The sequence below is a fragment of the Hippopotamus amphibius genome, chromosome 17, assembly GCF_030028045.1.
Source record: "Hippopotamus amphibius kiboko isolate mHipAmp2 chromosome 17, mHipAmp2.hap2, whole genome shotgun sequence".
Taxonomy (NCBI): Eukaryota; Metazoa; Chordata; class Mammalia; order Artiodactyla; family Hippopotamidae; genus Hippopotamus; species Hippopotamus amphibius.
The window spans coordinates 32320309-32341434 of record NC_080202.1 but is presented as its reverse complement, the minus strand read 5'-3'; positions in this window follow the sequence as shown (position 1 = coordinate 32341434).

The window sequence follows — 21126 nt, the reverse complement described above, 5'->3', positions numbered from 1 at the left end:
GGCCTTGCCCTTGAATATGCTTTGCAAGGAGGCAAGGAGGCCTCGGGTCCACTCGCTTTTCCAATGGGGAACAGCGAGTGCTGAAGAGCTCTGTTCTGGCTCCAAGGCAGCCTGCAGCTCAGGCGCCCGTGGAATGGGCTTGGTTGGTAGAGCCCAGCCCTCAGCAGGGCTCTCCAGTGTGTCTAGCCAGAGAGCCCCGTGCTTTGAACCGGCCTCAGGAATGCAGCTCTAGGGAGCTTTCCCCCTCCCTGCTTGCCTGTCTGGGTGACCACCTTGGAGAGGCCTGCTCCAAACTCGGGCTTTGGCCTTCACGCTGAGATCTCCTCCCTGAGCTCTCTAGCTCTCCCAACAATTGGCAAGTGCACCCAGTGGCACCACACCAGACAGTCTCCCTGAGCATGGCTAGGCCAGGCCTAGTCCCCGTGTCCCCTTGGTCTCTCTCGGCCTTTGCCTCCCTTAGGCCCTCCACTGCATGTCGACCCCCTGGGGTGCAAGGGGTCTTCCTGGAATGGCCAGTGTGTGGCGTGTGTCTTTTGGTGGCTCCGAGACTGCCTCCACAGAGGCTGGCTGGCAAGGGGAACACTGGGGCTGAGAGGAAAATCAGCATTGTGCGTCCGGGGCAGCAGGCTAGCTGTGGCTTCCAAACTGCCTGCATAGCCCCCGTGTGGCCGTCTCCTCTTCCCTGGTGGAAAGCCTCCCTGAGAACTTAGGAGGCTAGCTGAAAGACACAGGTGCTTTCCATTCCTTGCTAGGACTTCACCGACAGCCCTCGCTCTCTGACTGGTGAGTTGGCACCTTCACCAGAGGCCTCCCAGGGAGCTGCCCCATCCCCATCCAGAAAGGAAACCAGCCGTTGGCAAGCAAACTCAGGCAGAGAAGTCTTGCCAGGGGAGAGGTTTCCCGAAGGATCCCATGCTTCAGTTCACACCCTTTTCCATGGGGGAAGCCGGGGTGTCCCAAATCTCTCCCACGCTTCAGAACCTCCTCCAGCAGCAGGGAGGCTTGCAGTCACCGTTGGGTGCCAAGGGGTGTTCCAGGCAGGCAGCTCTCCATGGAGAGAAAGGCTTCCCAGCTAGCAAGCTGCCTCAGGAGCATTGCTGGAGTGCGGGTGTGAGTACCCGTGGGGTCGCCTTGAGGGTGGCTCCTGGAGCTGCATGGACGCAAACCCCGTGCTGAGCACACACCCAGGCAAGACTTAGCACACGTCTCAGCACCTCAAGCAGATCATGGCAGATGCCTCCTGCCTGCACTCAATAGACAGGTTGCCCTGTGCATTGCTGGGGAGGCCCTGGCACGTCAGAGTTTCCCATGGGCCCAGCTACAGCCTTCTCCCTCTTAGGCCATGCACAGATCCTCTCCAGAGCTACGCTGTGTGTGGAAGTTCGCAAGGTGTGGCATGTGCTTCTCTTTCACTGCTTGGAACCTGCACACACCCAGACTGTGTGTGTCAACATTCACAGTGGGGCCTGATGGCAAGCAATCCTTAGCCCACTGCAAAGCGGGAGAGAGGCGGCCTTTCTGCTCAGGGCCAAACACCCTGCTGCTAGTCTGCTTCCCTGCGGGCTAACCTCTGTGAGGGAAAGGCCGTCTGGGCCCTGAAACGCAAGCACCTGGCCACCCACTCCTAGGTGCTCCTTTGCAACGCTGTCTTTTGGAAAGGCATCCTTCTCCTGGAGCCACCGTGTGAGCTGCCTTTGGAAGCCCACAAGAGGCAGGAAGCAGCTTGCAGGAAACCGTGCTCATTGAGGGCCTTGCCCTTGAATATGCTTTGCAAGGAGGCAAGGAGGCCTCGGGTCCACTCGCTTTTCCAATGGGGAACAGCGAGTGCTGAAGAGCTCTGTTCTGGCTCCAAGGCAGCCTGCAGCTCAGGCGCCCGTGGAATGGGCTTGGTTGGTAGAGCCCAGCCCTCAGCAGGGCTCTCCAGTGTGTCTAGCCAGAGAGCCCCGTGCTTTGAACCGGCCTCAGGAATGCAGCTCTAGGGAGCTTTCCCCCTCCCTGCTTGCCTGTCTGGGTGACCACCTTGGAGAGGCCTGCTCCAAACTCGGGCTTTGGCCTTCACGCTGAGATCTCCTCCCTGAGCTCTCTAGCTCTCCCAACAATTGGCAAGTGCACCCAGTGGCACCACACCAGACAGTCTCCCTGAGCATGGCTAGGCCAGGCCTAGTCCCCGTGTCCCCTTGGTCTCTCTCGGCCTTTGCCTCCCTTAGGCCCTCCACTGCATGTCGACCCCCTGGGGTGCAAGGGGTCTTCCTGGAATGGCCAGTGTGTGGCGTGTGTCTTTTGGTGGCTCCAAGACTGCCTCCACAGAGGCTGGCTGGCAAGGGGAACACTGGGGCTGAGAGGAAAATCAGCATTGTGCGTCCGGGGCAGCAGGCTAGCTGTGGCTTCCAAACTGCCTGCATAGCCCCCGTGTGGCCGTCTCCTCTTCCCTGGTGGAAAGCCTCCCTGAGAACTTAGGAGGCTAGCTGAAAGACACAGGTGCTTTCCATTCCTTGCTAGGACTTCACCGACAGCCCTCGCTCTCTGACTGGTGAGTTGGCACCTTCACCAGAGGCCTCCCAGGGAGCTGCCCCATCCCCATCCAGAAAGGAAACCAGCCGTTGGCAAGCAAACTCAGGCAGAGAAGTCTTGCCAGGGGAGAGGTTTCCCGAAGGATCCCATGCTTCAGTTCACACCCTTTTCCATGGGGGAAGCCGGGGTGTCCCAAATCTCTCCCACGCTTCAGAACCTCCTCCAGCAGCAGGGAGGCTTGCAGTCACCGTTGGGTGCCAAGGGGTGTTCCAGGCAGGCAGCTCTCCATGGAGAGAAAGGCTTCCCAGCTAGCAAGCTGCCTCAGGAGCATTGCTGGAGTGCGGGTGTGAGTACCCGTGGGGTCGCCTTGAGGGTGGCTCCTGGAGCTGCATGGACGCAAACCCCGTGCTGAGCACACACCCAGGCAAGACTTAGCACACGTCTCAGCACCTCAAGCAGATCATGGCAGATGCCTCCTGCCTGCACTCAATAGACAGGTTGCCCTGTGCATTGCTGGGGAGGCCCTGGCACGTCAGAGTTTCCCATGGGCCCAGCTACAGCCTTCTCCCTCTTAGGCCATGCACAGATCCTCTCCAGAGCTACGCTGTGTGTGGAAGTTCGCAAGGTGTGGCATGTGCTTGTCTTTCACTGCTTGGAACCTGCACACACCCAGACTGTGTGTGTCAACATTCACAGTGGGGCCTGATGGCAAGCAATCCTTAGCCCACTGCAAAGCGGGAGAGAGGCGGCCTTTCTGCTCAGGGCCAACCACCCTGCTGCTAGTCTGCTTCCCTGCGGGCTAACCTCTGTGAGGGAAAGGCCGTCTGGGCCCTGAAACGCAAGCACCTGGCCACCCACTCCTAGGTGCTCCTTTGCAACGCTGTCTTTTGGAAAGGCATCCTTCTCCTGGAGCCACCGTGTGAGCTGCCTTTGGAAGCCCACAAGAGGCAGGAAGCAGCTTGCAGGAAACCTTGCTCATTGAGGGCCTTGCCCTTGAATATGCTTTGCAAGGAGGCAAGGAGGCCTCGGGTCCACTCGCTTTTCCAATGGGGAACAGCGAGTGCTGAAGAGCTCTGTTCTGGCTCCAAGGCAGCCTGCAGCTCAGGCGCCCGTGGAATGGGCTTGGTTGGTAGAGCACAGCCCTCAGCAGGGCTCTCCAGTGTGTCTAGCCAGAGAGCCCCGTGCTTTGAACCGGCCTCAGGAATGCAGCTCTAGGGAGCTTTCCCCCTCCCTGCTTGCCTGTCTGGGTGACCACCTTGGAGAGGCCTGCTCCAAACTCGGGCTTTGGCCTTCACGCTGAGATCTCCTCCCTGAGCTCTCTAGCTCTCCCAACAATTGGCAAGTGCACCCAGTGGCACCACACCAGACAGTCTCCCTGAGCATGGCTAGGCCAGGCCTAGTCCCCGTGTCCCCTTGGTCTCTCTCGGCCTTTGCCTCCCTTAGGCCCTCCACTGCATGTCGACCCCCTGGGGTGCAAGGGGTCTTCCTGGAATGGCCAGTGTGTGGCGTGTGTCTTTTGGTGGCTCCGAGACTGCCTCCACAGAGGCTGGCTGGCAAGGGGAACACTGGGGCTGAGAGGAAAATCAGCATTGTGCGTCCGGGGCAGCAGGCTAGCTGTGGCTTCCAAACTGCCTGCATAGCCCCCGTGTGGCCGTCTCCTCTTCCCTGGTGGAAAGCCTCCCTGAGAACTTAGGAGGCTAGCTGAAAGACACAGGTGCTTTCCATTCCTTGCTAGGACTTCACCGACAGCCCTCGCTCTCTGACTGGTGAGTTGGCACCTTCACCAGAGGCCTCCCAGGGAGCTGCCCCATCCCCATCCAGAAGGGAAACCAGCCGTTGGCAAGCAAACTCAGGCAGAGAAGTCTTGCCAGGGGAGAGGTTTCCCGAAGGATCCCATGCTTCAGTTCACACCCTTTTCCATGGGGGAAGCCGGGGTGTCCCAAATCTCTCCCACGCTTCAGAACCTCCTCCAGCAGCAGGGAGGCTTGCAGTCACCGTTGGGTGCCAAGGGGTGTTCCAGGCAGGCAGCTCTCCATGGAGAGAAAGGCTTCCCAGCTAGCAAGCTGCCTCAGGAGCATTGCTGGAGTGCGGGTGTGAGTACCCGTGGGGTCGCCTTGAGGGTGGCTCCTGGAGCTGCATGGACGCAAACCCCGTGCTGAGCACACACCCAGGCAAGACTTAGCACACGTCTCAGCACCTCAAGCAGATCATGGCAGATGCCTCCTGCCTGCACTCAATAGACAGGTTGCCCTGTGCATTGCTGGGGAGGCCCTGGCACGTCAGAGTTTCCCATGGGCCCAGCTACAGCCTTCTCCCTCTTAGGCCATGCACAGATCCTCTCCAGAGCTACGCTGTGTGTGGAAGTTCGCAAGGTGTAGCATGTGCTTGTCTTTCACTGCTTGGAACCTGCACACACCCAGACTGTGTGTGTCAACATTCACAGTGGGGCCTGATGGCAAGCAATCCTTAGCCCACTGCAAAGCGGGAGAGAGGCGGCCTTTCTGCTCAGGGCCAAACACCCTGCTGCTAGTCTGCTTCCCTGCGGGCTAACCTCTGTGAGGGAAAGGCCGTCTGGGCCCTGAAACGCAAGCACCTGGCCACCCACTCCTAGGTGCTCCTTTGCAACGCTGTCTTTTGGAAAGGCATCCTTCTCCTGGAGCCACCGTGTGAGCTGCCTTTGGAAGCCCACAAGAGGCAGGAAGCAGCTTGCAGGAAACCGTGCTCATTGAGGGCCTTGCCCTTGAATATGCTTTGCAAGGAGGCAAGGAGGCCTCGGGTCCACTCGCTTTTCCAATGGGGAACAGCGAGTGCTGAAGAGCTCTGTTCTGGCTCCAAGGCAGCCTGCAGCTCAGGCGCCCGTGGAATGGGCTTGGTTGGTAGAGCACAGCCCTCAGCAGGGCTCTCCAGTGTGTCTAGCCAGAGAGCCCCGTGCTTTGAACCGGCCTCAGGAATGCAGCTCTAGGGAGCTTTCCCCCTCCCTGCTTGCCTGTCTGGGTGACCACCTTGGAGAGGCCTGCTCCAAACTCGGGCTTTGGCCTTCACGCTGAGATCTCCTCCCTGAGCTCTCTAGCTCTCCCAACAATTGGCAAGTGCACCCAGTGGCACCACACCAGACAGTCTCCCTGAGCATGGCTAGGCCAGGCCTAGTCCCCGTGTCCCCTTGGTCTCTCTCGGCCTTTGCCTCCCTTAGGCCCTCCACTGCATGTCGACCCCCTGGGGTGCAAGGGGTCTTCCTGGAATGGCCAGTGTGTGGCGTGTGTCTTTTGGTGGCTCCGAGACTGCCTCCACAGAGGCTGGCTGGCAAGGGGAACACTGGGGCTGAGAGGAAAATCAGCATTGTGCGTCCGGGGCAGCAGGCTAGCTGTGGCTTCCAAACTGCCTGCATAGCCCCCGTGTGGCCGTCTCCTCTTCCCTGGTGGAAAGCCTCCCTGAGAACTTAGGAGGCTAGCTGAAAGACACAGGTGCTTTCCATTCCTTGCTAGGACTTCACCGACAGCCCTCGCTCTCTGACTGGTGAGTTGGCACCTTCACCAGAGGCCTCCCAGGGAGCTGCCCCATCCCCATCCAGAAAGGAAACCAGCCGTTGGCAAGCAAACTCAGGCAGAGAAGTCTTGCCAGGGGAGAGGTTTCCCGAAGGATCCCATGCTTCAGTTCACACCCTTTTCCATGGGGGAAGCCGGGGTGTCCCAAATCTCTCCCACGCTTCAGAACCTCCTCCAGCAGCAGGGAGGCTTGCAGTCACCGTTGGGTGCCAAGGGGTGTTCCAGGCAGGCAGCTCTCCATGGAGAGAAAGGCTTCCCAGCTAGCAAGCTGCCTCAGGAGCATTGCTGGAGTGCGGGTGTGAGTACCCGTGGGGTCGCCTTGAGGGTGGCTCCTGGAGCTGCATGGACGCAAACCCCGTGCTGAGCACACACCCAGGCAAGACTTAGCACACGTCTCAGCACCTCAAGCAGATCATGGCAGATGCCTCCTGCCTGCACTCAATAGACAGGTTGCCCTGTGCATTGCTGGGGAGGCCCTGGCACGTCAGAGTTTCCCATGGGCCCAGCTACAGCCTTCTCCCTCTTAGGCCATGCACAGATCCTCTCCAGAGCTACGCTGTGTGTGGAAGTTCGCAAGGTGTGGCATGTGCTTGTCTTTCACTGCTTGGAACCTGCACACACCCAGACTGTGTGTGTCAACATTCACAGTGGGGCCTGATGGCAAGCAATCCTTAGCCCACTGCAAAGCGGGAGAGAGGCGGCCTTTCTGCTCAGGGCCAAACACCCTGCTGCTAGTCTGCTTCCCTGCGGGCTAACCTCTGTGAGGGAAAGGCCGTCTGGGCCCTGAAACGCAAGCACCTGGCCACCCACTCCTAGGTGCTCCTTTGCAACGCTGTCTTTTGGAAAGGCATCCTTCTCCTGGAGCCACCGTGTGAGCTGCCTTTGGAAGCCCACAAGAGGCAGGAAGCAGCTTGCAGGAAACCTTGCTCATTGAGGGCCTTGCCCTTGAATATGCTTTGCAAGGAGGCAAGGAGGCCTCGGGTCCACTCGCTTTTCCAATGGGGAACAGCGAGTGCTGAAGAGCTCTGTTCTGGCTCCAAGGCAGCCTGCAGCTCAGGCGCCCGTGGAATGGGCTTGGTTGGTAGAGCACAGCCCTCAGCAGGGCTCTCCAGTGTGTCTAGCCAGAGAGCCCCGTGCTTTGAACCGGCCTCAGGAATGCAGCTCTAGGGAGCTTTCCCCCTCCCTGCTTGCCTGTCTGGGTGACCACCTTGGAGAGGCCTGCTCCAAACTCGGGCTTTGGCCTTCACGCTGAGATCTCCTCCCTGAGCTCTCTAGCTCTCCCAACAATTGGCAAGTGCACCCAGTGGCACCACACCAGACAGTCTCCCTGAGCATGGCTAGGCCAGGCCTAGTCCCCGTGTCCCCTTGGTCTCTCTCGGCCTTTGCCTCCCTTAGGCCCTCCACTGCATGTCGACCCCCTGGGGTGCAAGGGGTCTTCCTGGAATGGCCAGTGTGTGGCGTGTGTCTTTTGGTGGCTCCGAGACTGCCTCCACAGAGGCTGGCTGGCAAGGGGAACACTGGGGCTGAGAGGAAAATCAGCATTGTGCGTCCGGGGCAGCAGGCTAGCTGTGGCTTCCAAACTGCCTGCATAGCCCCCGTGTGGCCGTCTCCTCTTCCCTGGTGGAAAGCCTCCCTGAGAACTTAGGAGGCTAGCTGAAAGACACAGGTGCTTTCCATTCCTTGCTAGGACTTCACCGACAGCCCTCGCTCTCTGACTGGTGAGTTGGCACCTTCACCAGAGGCCTCCCAGGGAGCTGCCCCATCCCCATCCAGAAAGGAAACCAGCCGTTGGCAAGCAAACTCAGGCAGAGAAGTCTTGCCAGGGGAGAGGTTTCCCGAAGGATCCCATGCTTCAGTTCACACCCTTTTCCATGGGGGAAGCCGGGGTGTCCCAAATCTCTCCCACGCTTCAGAACCTCCTCCAGCAGCAGGGAGGCTTGCAGTCACCGTTGGGTGCCAAGGGGTGTTCCAGGCAGGCAGCTCTCCATGGAGAGAAAGGCTTCCCAGCTAGCAAGCTGCCTCAGGAGCATTGCTGGAGTGCGGGTGTGAGTACCCGTGGGGTCGCCTTGAGGGTGGCTCCTGGAGCTGCATGGACGCAAACCCCGTGCTGAGCACACACCCAGGCAAGACTTAGCACACGTCTCAGCACCTCAAGCAGATCATGGCAGATGCCTCCTGCCTGCACTCAATAGACAGGTTGCCCTGTGCATTGCTGGGGAGGCCCTGGCACGTCAGAGTTTCCCATGGGCCCAGCTACAGCCTTCTCCCTCTTAGGCCATGCACAGATCCTCTCCAGAGCTACGCTGTGTGTGGAAGTTCGCAAGGTGTGGCATGTGCTTCTCTTTCACTGCTTGGAACCTGCACACACCCAGACTGTGTGTGTCAACATTCACAGTGGGGCCTGATGGCAAGCAATCCTTAGCCCACTGCAAAGCGGGAGAGAGGCGGCCTTTCTGCTCAGGGCCAAACACCCTGCTGCTAGTCTGCTTCCCTGCGGGCTAACCTCTGTGAGGGAAAGGCCGTCTGGGCCCTGAAACGCAAGCACCTGGCCACCCACTCCTAGGTGCTCCTTTGCAACGCTGTCTTTTGGAAAGGCATCCTTCTCCTGGAGCCACCGTGTGAGCTGCCTTTGGAAGCCCACAAGAGGCAGGAAGCAGCTTGCAGGAAACCTTGCTCATTGAGGGCCTTGCCCTTGAATATGCTTTGCAAGGAGGCAAGGAGGCCTCGGGTCCACTCGCTTTTCCAATGGGGAACAGCGAGTGCTGAAGAGCTCTGTTCTGGCTCCAAGGCAGCCTGCAGCTCAGGCGCCCGTGGAATGGGCTTGGTTGGTAGAGCACAGCCCTCAGCAGGGCTCTCCAGTGTGTCTAGCCAGAGAGCCCCGTGCTTTGAACCGGCCTCAGGAATGCAGCTCTAGGGAGCTTTCCCCCTCCCTGCTTGCCTGTCCGGGTGACCACCTTGGAGAGGCCTGCTCCAAACTCGGGCTTTGGCCTTCACGCTGAGATCTCCTCCCTGAGCTCTCTAGCTCTCCCAACAATTGGCAAGTGCACCCAGTGGCACCACACCAGACAGTCTCCCTGAGCATGGCTAGGCCAGGCCTAGTCCCCGTGTCCCCTTGGTCTCTCTCGGCCTTTGCCTCCCTTAGGCCCTCCACTGCATGTCGACCCCCTGGGGTGCAAGGGGTCTTCCTGGAATGGCCAGTGTGTGGCGTGTGTCTTTTGGTGGCTCCGAGACTGCCTCCACAGAGGCTGGCTGGCAAGGGGAACACTGGGGCTGAGAGGAAAATCAGCATTGTGCGTCCGGGGCAGCAGGCTAGCTGTGGCTTCCAAACTGCCTGCATAGCCCCCGTGTGGCCGTCTCCTCTTCCCTGGTGGAAAGCCTCCCTGAGAACTTAGGAGGCTAGCTGAAAGACACAGGTGCTTTCCATTCCTTGCTAGGACTTCACCGACAGCCCTCGCTCTCTGACTGGTGAGTTGGCACCTTCACCAGAGGCCTCCCAGGGAGCTGCCCCATCCCCATCCAGAAAGGAAACCAGCCGTTGGCAAGCAAACTCAGGCAGAGAAGTCTTGCCAGGGGAGAGGTTTCCCGAAGGATCCCATGCTTCAGTTCACACCCTTTTCCATGGGGGAAGCCGGGGTGTCCCAAATCTCTCCCACGCTTCAGAACCTCCTCCAGCAGCAGGGAGGCTTGCAGTCACCGTTGGGTGCCAAGGGGTGTTCCAGGCAGGCAGCTCTCCATGGAGAGAAAGGCTTCCCAGCTAGCAAGCTGCCTCAGGAGCATTGCTGGAGTGCGGGTGTGAGTACCCGTGGGGTCGCCTTGAGGGTGGCTCCTGGAGCTGCATGGACGCAAACCCCGTGCTGAGCACACACCCAGGCAAGACTTAGCACACGTCTCAGCACCTCAAGCAGATCATGGCAGATGCCTCCTGCCTGCACTCAATAGACAGGTTGCCCTGTGCATTGCTGGGGAGGCCCTGGCACGTCAGAGTTTCCCATGGGCCCAGCTACAGCCTTCTCCCTCTTAGGCCATGCACAGATCCTCTCCAGAGCTACGCTGTGTGTGGAAGTTCGCAAGGTGTAGCATGTGCTTGTCTTTCACTGCTTGGAACCTGCACACACCCAGACTGTGTGTGTCAACATTCACAGTGGGGCCTGATGGCAAGCAATCCTTAGCCCACTGCAAAGCGGGAGAGAGGCGGCCTTTCTGCTCAGGGCCAAACACCCTGCTGCTAGTCTGCTTCCCTGCGGGCTAACCTCTGTGAGGGAAAGGCCGTCTGGGCCCTGAAACGCAAGCACCTGGCCACCCACTCCTAGGTGCTCCTTTGCAACGCTGTCTTTTGGAAAGGCATCCTTCTCCTGGAGCCACCGTGTGAGCTGCCTTTGGAAGCCCACAAGAGGCAGGAAGCAGCTTGCAGGAAACCGTGCTCATTGAGGGCCTTGCCCTTGAATATGCTTTGCAAGGAGGCAAGGAGGCCTCGGGTCCACTCGCTTTTCCAATGGGGAACAGCGAGTGCTGAAGAGCTCTGTTCTGGCTCCAAGGCAGCCTGCAGCTCAGGCGCCCGTGGAATGGGCTTGGTTGGTAGAGCCCAGCCCTCAGCAGGGCTCTCCAGTGTGTCTAGCCAGAGAGCCCCGTGCTTTGAACCGGCCTCAGGAATGCAGCTCTAGGGAGCTTTCCCCCTCCCTGCTTGCCTGTCTGGGTGACCACCTTGGAGAGGCCTGCTCCAAACTCGGGCTTTGGCCTTCACGCTGAGATCTCCTCCCTGAGCTCTCTAGCTCTCCCAACAATTGGCAAGTGCACCCAGTGGCACCACACCAGACAGTCTCCCTGAGCATGGCTAGGCCAGGCCTAGTCCCCGTGTCCCCTTGGTCTCTCTCGGCCTTTGCCTCCCTTAGGCCCTCCACTGCATGTCGACCCCCTGGGGTGCAAGGGGTCTTCCTGGAATGGCCAGTGTGTGGCGTGTGTCTTTTGGTGGCTCCGAGACTGCCTCCACAGAGGCTGGCTGGCAAGGGGAACACTGGGGCTGAGAGGAAAATCAGCATTGTGCGTCCGGGGCAGCAGGCTAGCTGTGGCTTCCAAACTGCCTGCATAGCCCCCGTGTGGCCGTCTCCTCTTCCCTGGTGGAAAGCCTCCCTGAGAACTTAGGAGGCTAGCTGAAAGACACAGGTGCTTTCCATTCCTTGCTAGGACTTCACCGACAGCCCTCGCTCTCTGACTGGTGAGTTGGCACCTTCACCAGAGGCCTCCCAGGGAGCTGCCCCATCCCCATCCAGAAAGGAAACCAGCCGTTGGCAAGCAAACTCAGGCAGAGAAGTCTTGCCAGGGGAGAGGTTTCCCGAAGGATCCCATGCTTCAGTTCACACCCTTTTCCATGGGGGAAGCCGGGGTGTCCCAAATCTCTCCCACGCTTCAGAACCTCCTCCAGCAGCAGGGAGGCTTGCAGTCACTGTTGGGTGCCAAGGGGTGTTCCAGGCAGGCAGCTCTCCATGGAGAGAAAGGCTTCCCAGCTAGCAAGCTGCCTCAGGAGCATTGCTGGAGTGCGGGTGTGAGTACCCGTGGGGTCGCCTTGAGGGTGGCTCCTGGAGCTGCATGGACGCAAACCCCGTGCTGAGCACACACCCAGGCAAGACTTAGCACACGTCTCAGCACCTCAAGCAGATCATGGCAGATGCCTCCTGCCTGCACTCAATAGACAGGTTGCCCTGTGCATTGCTGGGGAGGCCCTGGCACGTCAGAGTTTCCCATGGGCCCAGCTACAGCCTTCTCCCTCTTAGGCCATGCACAGATCCTCTCCAGAGCTACGCTGTGTGTGGAAGTTCGCAAGGTGTGGCATGTGCTTGTCTTTCACTGCTTGGAACCTGCACACACCCAGACTGTGTGTGTCAACATTCACAGTGGGGCCTGATGGCAAGCAATCCTTAGCCCACTGCAAAGCGGGAGAGAGGCGGCCTTTCTGCTCAGGGCCAAACACCCTGCTGCTAGTCTGCTTCCCTGCGGGCTAACCTCTGTGAGGGAAAGGCCGTCTGGGCCCTGAAACGCAAGCACCTGGCCACCCACTCCTAGGTGCTCCTTTGCAACGCTGTCTTTTGGAAAGGCATCCTTCTCCTGGAGCCACCGTGTGAGCTGCCTTTGGAAGCCCACAAGAGGCAGGAAGCAGCTTGCAGGAAACCTTGCTCATTGAGGGCCTTGCCCTTGAATATGCTTTGCAAGGAGGCAAGGAGGCCTCGGGTCCACTCGCTTTTCCAATGGGGAACAGCGAGTGCTGAAGAGCTCTGTTCTGGCTCCAAGGCAGCCTGCAGCTCAGGCGCCCGTGGAATGGGCTTGGTTGGTAGAGCCCAGCCCTCAGCAGGGCTCTCCAGTGTGTCTAGCCAGAGAGCCCCGTGCTTTGAACCGGCCTCAGGAATGCAGCTCTAGGGAGCTTTCCCCCTCCCTGCTTGCCTGTCCGGGTGACCACCTTGGAGAGGCCTGCTCCAAACTCGGGCTTTGGCCTTCACGCTGAGATCTCCTCCCTGAGCTCTCTAGCTCTCCCAACAATTGGCAAGTGCACCCAGTGGCACCACACCAGACAGTCTCCCTGAGCATGGCTAGGCCAGGCCTAGTCCCCGTGTCCCCTTGGTCTCTCTCGGCCTTTGCCTCCCTTAGGCCCTCCACTGCATGTCGACCCCCTGGGGTGCAAGGGGTCTTCCTGGAATGGCCAGTGTGTGGCGTGTGTCTTTTGGTGGCTCCGAGACTGCCTCCACAGAGGCTGGCTGGCAAGGGGAACACTGGGGCTGAGAGGAAAATCAGCATTGTGCGTCCGGGGCAGCAGGCTAGCTGTGGCTTCCAAACTGCCTGCATAGCCCCCGTGTGGCCGTCTCCTCTTCCCTGGTGGAAAGCCTCCCTGAGAACTTAGGAGGCTAGCTGAAAGACACAGGTGCTTTCCATTCCTTGCTAGGACTTCACCGACAGCCCTCGCTCTCTGACTGGTGAGTTGGCACCTTCACCAGAGGCCTCCCAGGGAGCTGCCCCATCCCCATCCAGAAAGGAAACCAGCCGTTGGCAAGCAAACTCAGGCAGAGAAGTCTTGCCAGGGGAGAGGTTTCCCGAAGGATCCCATGCTTCAGTTCACACCCTTTTCCATGGGGGAAGCCGGGGTGTCCCAAATCTCTCCCACGCTTCAGAACCTCCTCCAGCAGCAGGGAGGCTTGCAGTCACCGTTGGGTGCCAAGGGGTGTTCCAGGCAGGCAGCTCTCCATGGAGAGAAAGGCTTCCCAGCTAGCAAGCTGCCTCAGGAGCATTGCTGGAGTGCGGGTGTGAGTACCCGTGGGGTCGCCTTGAGGGTGGCTCCTGGAGCTGCATGGACGCAAACCCCGTGCTGAGCACACACCCAGGCAAGACTTAGCACACGTCTCAGCACCTCAAGCAGATCATGGCAGATGCCTCCTGCCTGCACTCAATAGACAGGTTGCCCTGTGCATTGCTGGGGAGGCCCTGGCACGTCAGAGTTTCCCATGGGCCCAGCTACAGCCTTCTCCCTCTTAGGCCATGCACAGATCCTCTCCAGAGCTACGCTGTGTGTGGAAGTTCGCAAGGTGTGGCATGTGCTTCTCTTTCACTGCTTGGAACCTGCACACACCCAGACTGTGTGTGTCAACATTCACAGTGGGGCCTGATGGCAAGCAATCCTTAGCCCACTGCAAAGCGGGAGAGAGGCGGCCTTTCTGCTCAGGGCCAAACACCCTGCTGCTAGTCTGCTTCCCTGCGGGCTAACCTCTGTGAGGGAAAGGCCGTCTGGGCCCTGAAACGCAAGCACCTGGCCACCCACTCCTAGGTGCTCCTTTGCAACGCTGTCTTTTGGAAAGGCATCCTTCTCCTGGAGCCACCGTGTGAGCTGCCTTTGGAAGCCCACAAGAGGCAGGAAGCAGCTTGCAGGAAACCTTGCTCATTGAGGGCCTTGCCCTTGAATATGCTTTGCAAGGAGGCAAGGAGGCCTCGGGTCCACTCGCTTTTCCAATGGGGAACAGCGAGTGCTGAAGAGCTCTGTTCTGGCTCCAAGGCAGCCTGCAGCTCAGGCGCCCGTGGAATGGGCTTGGTTGGTAGAGCCCAGCCCTCAGCAGGGCTCTCCAGTGTGTCTAGCCAGAGAGCCCCCTGCTTTGAACCGGCCTCAGGAATGCAGCTCTATGGAGCTTTCCCCCTCCCTGCTTGCCTGTCCGGGTGACCACCTTGGAGAGGCCTGCTCCAAACTCGGGCTTTGGCCTTCACGCTGAGATCTCCTCCCTGAGCTCTCTAGCTCTCCCAACAATTGGCAAGTGCACCCAGTGGCACCACACCAGACAGTCTCCCTGAGCATGGCTAGGCCAGGCCTAGTCCCCGTGTCCCCTTGGTCTCTCTCGGCCTTTGCCTCCCTTAGGCCCTCCACTGCATGTCGACCCCCTGGGGTGCAAGGGGTCTTCCTGGAATGGCCAGTGTGTGGCGTGTGTCTTTTGGTGGCTCCGAGACTGCCTCCACAGAGGCTGGCTGGCAAGGGGAACACTGGGGCTGAGAGGAAAATCAGCATTGTGCGTCCGGGGCAGCAGGCTAGCTGTGGCTTCCAAACTGCCTGCATAGCCCCCGTGTGGCCGTCTCCTCTTCCCTGGTGGAAAGCCTCCCTGAGAACTTAGGAGGCTAGCTGAAAGACACAGGTGCTTTCCATTCCTTGCTAGGACTTCACCGACAGCCCTCGCTCTCTGACTGGTGAGTTGGCACCTTCACCAGAGGCCTCCCAGGGAGCTGCCCCATCCCCATCCAGAAAGGAAACCAGCCGTTGGCAAGCAAACTCAGGCAGAGAAGTCTTGCCAGGGGAGAGGTTTCCCGAAGGATCCCATGCTTCAGTTCACACCCTTTTCCATGGGGGAAGCCGGGGTGTCCCAAATCTCTCCCACGCTTCAGAACCTCCTCCAGCAGCAGGGAGGCTTGCAGTCACCGTTGGGTGCCAAGGGGTGTTCCAGGCAGGCAGCTCTCCATGGAGAGAAAGGCTTCCCAGCTAGCAAGCTGCCTCAGGAGCATTGCTGGAGTGCGGGTGTGAGTACCCGTGGGGTCGCCTTGAGGGTGGCTCCTGGAGCTGCATGGACGCAAACCCCGTGCTGAGCACACACCCAGGCAAGACTTAGCACACGTCTCAGCACCTCAAGCAGATCATGGCAGATGCCTCCTGCCTGCACTCAATAGACAGGTTGCCCTGTGCATTGCTGGGGAGGCCCTGGCACGTCAGAGTTTCCCATGGGCCCAGCTACAGCCTTCTCCCTCTTAGGCCATGCACAGATCCTCTCCAGAGCTACGCTGTGTGTGGAAGTTCGCAAGGTGTAGCATGTGCTTGTCTTTCACTGCTTGGAACCTGCACACACCCAGACTGTGTGTGTCAACATTCACAGTGGGGCCTGATGGCAAGCAATCCTTAGCCCACTGCAAAGCGGGAGAGAGGCGGCCTTTCTGCTCAGGGCCAAACACCCTGCTGCTAGTCTGCTTCCCTGCGGGCTAACCTCTGTGAGGGAAAGGCCGTCTGGGCCCTGAAACGCAAGCACCTGGCCACCCACTCCTAGGTGCTCCTTTGCAACGCTGTCTTTTGGAAAGGCATCCTTCTCCTGGAGCCACCGTGTGAGCTGCCTTTGGAAGCCCACAAGAGGCAGGAAGCAGCTTGCAGGAAACCGTGCTCATTGAGGGCCTTGCCCTTGAATATGCTTTGCAAGGAGGCAAGGAGGCCTCGGGTCCACTCGCTTTTCCAATGGGGAACAGCGAGTGCTGAAGAGCTCTGTTCTGGCTCCAAGGCAGCCTGCAGCTCAGGCGCCCGTGGAATGGGCTTGGTTGGTAGAGCCCAGCCCTCAGCAGGGCTCTCCAGTGTGTCTAGCCAGAGAGCCCCGTGCTTTGAACCGGCCTCAGGAATGCAGCTCTAGGGAGCTTTCCCCCTCCCTGCTTGCCTGTCTGGGTGACCACCTTGGAGAGGCCTGCTCCAAACTCGGGCTTTGGCCTTCACGCTGAGATCTCCTCCCTGAGCTCTCTAGCTCTCCCAACAATTGGCAAGTGCACCCAGTGGCACCACACCAGACAGTCTCCCTGAGCATGGCTAGGCCAGGCCTAGTCCCCGTGTCCCCTTGGTCTCTCTCGGCCTTTGCCTCCCTTAGGCCCTCCACTGCATGTCGACCCCCTGGGGTGCAAGGGGTCTTCCTGGAATGGCCAGTGTGTGGCGTGTGTCTTTTGGTGGCTCCGAGACTGCCTCCACAGAGGCTGGCTGGCAAGGGGAACACTGGGGCTGAGAGGAAAATCAGCATTGTGCGTCCGGGGCAGCAGGCTAGCTGTGGCTTCCAAACTGCCTGCATAGCCCCCGTGTGGCCGTCTCCTCTTCCCTGGTGGAAAGCCTCCCTGAGAACTTAGGAGGCTAGCTGAAAGACACAGGTGCTTTCCATTCCTTGCTAGGACTTCACCGACAGCCCTCGCTCTCTGACTGGTGAGTTGGCACCTTCACCAGAGGCCTCCCAGGGAGCTGCCCCATCCCCATCCAGAAAGGAAACCAGCCGTTGGCAAGCAAACTCAGGCAGAGAAGTCTTGCCAGGGGAGAGGTTTCCCGAAGGATCCCATGCTTCAGTTCACACCCTTTTCCATGGGGGAAGCCGGGGTGTCCCAAATCTCTCCCACGCTTCAGAACCTCCTCCAGCAGCAGGGAGGCTTGCAGTCACTGTTGGGTGCCAAGGGGTGTTCCAGGCAGGCAGCTCTCCATGGAGAGAAAGGCTTCCCAGCTAGCAAGCTGCCTCAGGAGCATTGCTGGAGTGCGGGTGTGAGTACCCGTGGGGTCGCCTTGAGGGTGGCTCCTGGAGCTGCATGGACGCAAACCCCGTGCTGAGCACACACCCAGGCAAGACTTAGCACACGTCTCAGCACCTCAAGCAGATCATGGCAGATGCCTCCTGCCTGCACTCAATAGACAGGTTGCCCTGTGCATTGCTGGGGAGGCCCTGGCACGTCAGAGTTTCCCATGGGCCCAGCTACAGCCTTCTCCCTCTTAGGCCATGCACAGATCCTCTCCAGAGCTACGCTGTGTGTGGAAGTTCGCAAGGTGTGGCATGTGCTTGTCTTTCACTGCTTGGAACCTGCACACACCCAGACTGTGTGTGTCAACATTCACAGTGGGGCCTGATGGCAAGCAATCCTTAGCCCACTGCAAAGCGGGAGAGAGGCGGCCTTTCTGCTCAGGGCCAACCACCCTGCTGCTAGTCTGCTTCCCTGCGGGCTAACCTCTGTGAGGGAAAGGCCGTCTGGGCCCTGAAACGCAAGCACCTGGCCACCCACTCCTAGGTGCTCCTTTGCAACGCTGTCTTTTGGAAAGGCATCCTTCTCCTGGAGCCACCGTGTGAGCTGCCTTTGGAAGCCCACAAGAGGCAGGAAGCAGCTTGCAGGAAACCTTGCTCATTGAGGGCCTTGCCCTTGAATATGCTTTGCAAGGAGGCAAGGAGGCCTCGGGTCCACTCGCTTTTCCAATGGGGAACAGCGAGTGCTGAAGAGCTCTGTTCTGGCTCCAAGGCAGCCTGCAGCTCAGGCGCCCGTGGAATGGGCTTGGTTGGTAGAGCACAGCCCTCAGCAGGGCTCTCCAGTGTGTCTAGCCAGAGAGCCCCGTGCTTTGAACCGGCCTCAGGAATGCAGCTCTAGGGAGCTTTCCCCCTCCCTGCTTGCCTGTCTGGGTGACCACCTTGGAGAGGCCTGCTCCAAACTCGGGCTTTGGCCTTCACGCTGAGATCTCCTCCCTGAGCTCTCTAGCTCTCCCAACAATTGGCAAGTGCACCCAGTGGCACCACACCAGACAGTCTCCCTGAGCATGGCTAGGCCAGGCCTAGTCCCCGTGTCCCCTTGGTCTCTCTCGGCCTTTGCCTCCCTTAGGCCCTCCACTGCATGTCGACCCCCTGGGGTGCAAGGGGTCTTCCTGGAATGGCCAGTGTGTGGCGTGTGTCTTTTGGTGGCTCCGAGACTGCCTCCACAGAGGCTGGCTGGCAAGGGGAACACTGGGGCTGAGAGGAAAATCAGCATTGTGCGTCCGGGGCAGCAGGCTAGCTGTGGCTTCCAAACTGCCTGCATAGCCCCCGTGTGGCCGTCTCCTCTTCCCTGGTGGAAAGCCTCCCTGAGAACTTAGGAGGCTAGCTGAAAGACACAGGTGCTTTCCATTCCTTGCTAGGACTTCACCGACAGCCCTCGCTCTCTGACTGGTGAGTTGGCACCTTCACCAGAGGCCTCCCAGGGAGCTGCCCCATCCCCATCCAGAAGGGAAACCAGCCGTTGGCAAGCAAACTCAGGCAGAGAAGTCTTGCCAGGGGAGAGGTTTCCCGAAGGATCCCATGCTTCAGTTCACACCCTTTTCCATGGGGGAAGCCGGGGTGTCCCAAATCTCTCCCACGCTTCAGAACCTCCTCCAGCAGCAGGGAGGCTTGCAGTCACCGTTGGGTGCCAAGGGGTGTTCCAGGCAGGCAGCTCTCCATGGAGAGAAAGGCTTCCCAGCTAGCAAGCTGCCTCAGGAGCATTGCTGGAGTGCGGGTGTGAGTACCCGTGGGGTCGCCTTGAGGGTGGCTCCTGGAGCTGCATGGACGCAAACCCCGTGCTGAGCACACACCCAGGCAAGACTTAGCACACGTCTCAGCACCTCAAGCAGATCATGGCAGATGCCTCCTGCCTGCACTCAATAGACAGGTTGCCCTGTGCATTGCTGGGGAGGCCCTGGCACGTCAGAGTTTCCCATGGGCCCAGCTACAGCCTTCTCCCTCTTAGGCCATGCACAGATCCTCTCCAGAGCTACGCTGTGTGTGGAAGTTCGCAAGGTGTGGCATGTGCTTCTCTTTCACTGCTTGGAACCTGCACACACCCAGACTGTGTGTGTCAACATTCACAGTGGGGCCTGATGGCAAGCAATCCTTAGCCCACTGCAAAGCGGGAGAGAGGCGGCCTTTCTGCTCAGGGCCAAACACCCTGCTGCTAGTCTGCTTCCCTGCGGGCTAACCTCTGTGAGGGAAAGGCCGTCTGGGCCCTGAAACGCAAGCACCTGGCCACCCACTCCTAGGTGCTCCTTTGCAACGCTGTCTTTTGGAAAGGCATCCTTCTCCTGGAGCCACCGTGTGAGCTGCCTTTGGAAGCCCACAAGAGGCAGGAAGCAGCTTGCAGGAAACCTTGCTCATTGAGGGCCTTGCCCTTGAATATGCTTTGCAAGGAGGCAAGGAGGCCTCGGGTCCACTCGCTTTTCCAATGGGGAACAGCGAGTGCTGAAGAGCTCTGTTCTGGCTCCAAGGCAGCCTGCAGCTCAGGCGCCCGTGGAATGGGCTTGGTTGGTAGAGCCCAGCCCTCAGCAGGGCTCTCCAGTGTGTCTAGCCAGAGAGCCCCGTGCTTTGAACCGGCCTCAGGAATGCAGCTCTAGGGAGCTTTCCCCCTCCCTGCTTGCCTGTCCGGGTGACCACCTTGGAGAGGCCTGCTCCAAACTCGGGCTTTGGCCTTCACGCTGAGATCTCCTCCCTGAGCTCTCTAGCTCTCCCAACAATTGGCAAGTGCACCCAGTGGCACCACACCAGACAGTCTCCCTGAGCATGGCTAGGCCAGGCCTAGTCCCCGTGTCCCCTTGGTCTCTCTCGGCCTTTGCCTCCCTTAGGCCCTCCACTGCATGTCGACCCCCTGGGGTGCAAGGGGTCTTCCTGGAATGGCCAGTGTGTGGCGTGTGTCTTTTGGTGGCTCCGAGACTGCCTCCACAGAGGCTGGCTGGCAAGGGGAACACTGGGGCTGAGAGGAAAATCAGCATTGTGCGTCCGGGGCAGCAGGCTAGCTGTGGCTTCCAAACTGCCTGCATAGCCCCCGTGTGGCCGTCTCCTCTTCCCTGGTGGAAAGCCTCCCTGAGAACTTAGGAGGCTAGCTGAAAGACACAGGTGCTTTCCATTCCTTGCTAGGACTTCACCGACAGCCCTCGCTCTCTGACTGGTGAGTTGGCACCTTCACCAGAGGCCTCCCAGGGAGCTGCCCCATCCCCATCCAGAAAGGAAACCAGCCGTTGGCAAGCAAACTCAGGCAGAGAAGTCTTGCCAGGGGAGAGGTTTCCCGAAGGATCCCATGCTTCAGTTCACACCCTTTTCCATGGGGGAAGCCGGGGTGTCCCAAATCTCTCCCACGCTTCAGAACCTCCTCCAGCAGCAGGGAGGCTTGCAGTCACCGTTGGGTGCCAAGGGGTGTTCCAGGCAGGCAGCTCTCCATGGAGAGAAAGGCTTCCCAGCTAGCAAGCTGCCTCAGGAGCATTGCTGGAGTGCGGGTGTGAGTACCCGTGGGGTCGCCTTGAGGGTGGCTCCTGGAGCTGCATGGACGCAAACCCCGTGCTGAGCACACACCCAGGCAAGACTTAGCACACGTCTCAGCACCTCAAGCAGATCATGGCAGATGCCTCCTGCCTGCACTCAATAGACAGGTTGCCCTGTGCATTGCTGGGGAGGCCCTGGCACGTCAGAGTTTCCCATGGGCCCAGCTACAGCCTTCTCCCTCTTAGGCCATGCACAGATCCTCTCCAGAGCTACGCTGTGTGTGGAAGTTCGCAAGGTGTGGCATGTGCTTCTCTTTCACTGCTTGGAACCTGCACACACCCAGACTGTGTGTGTCAACATTCACAGTGGGGCCTGATGGCAAGCAATCCTTAGCCCACTGCAAAGCGGGAGAGAGGCGGCCTTTCTGCTCAGGGCCAAACACCCTGCTGCTAGTCTGCTTCCCTGCGGGCTAACCTCTGTGAGGGAAAGGCCGTCTGGGCCCTGAAACGCAAGCACCTGGCCACCCACTCCTAGGTGCTCCTTTGCAATGCTGTCTTTTGGAAAGGCATCCTTCTCCTGGAGCCACCGTGTGAGCTGCCTTTGGAAGCCCACAAGAGGCAGGAAGCAGCTTGCAGGAAACCTTGCTCATTGAGGGCCTTGCCCTTGAATATGCTTTGCAAGGAGGCAAGGAGGCCTCGGGTCCACTCGCTTTTCCAATGGGGAACAGCGAGTGCTGAAGAGCTCTGTTCTGGCTCCAAGGCAGCCTGCAGCTCAGGCGCCCGTGGAATGGGCTTGGTTGGTAGAGCCCAGCCCTC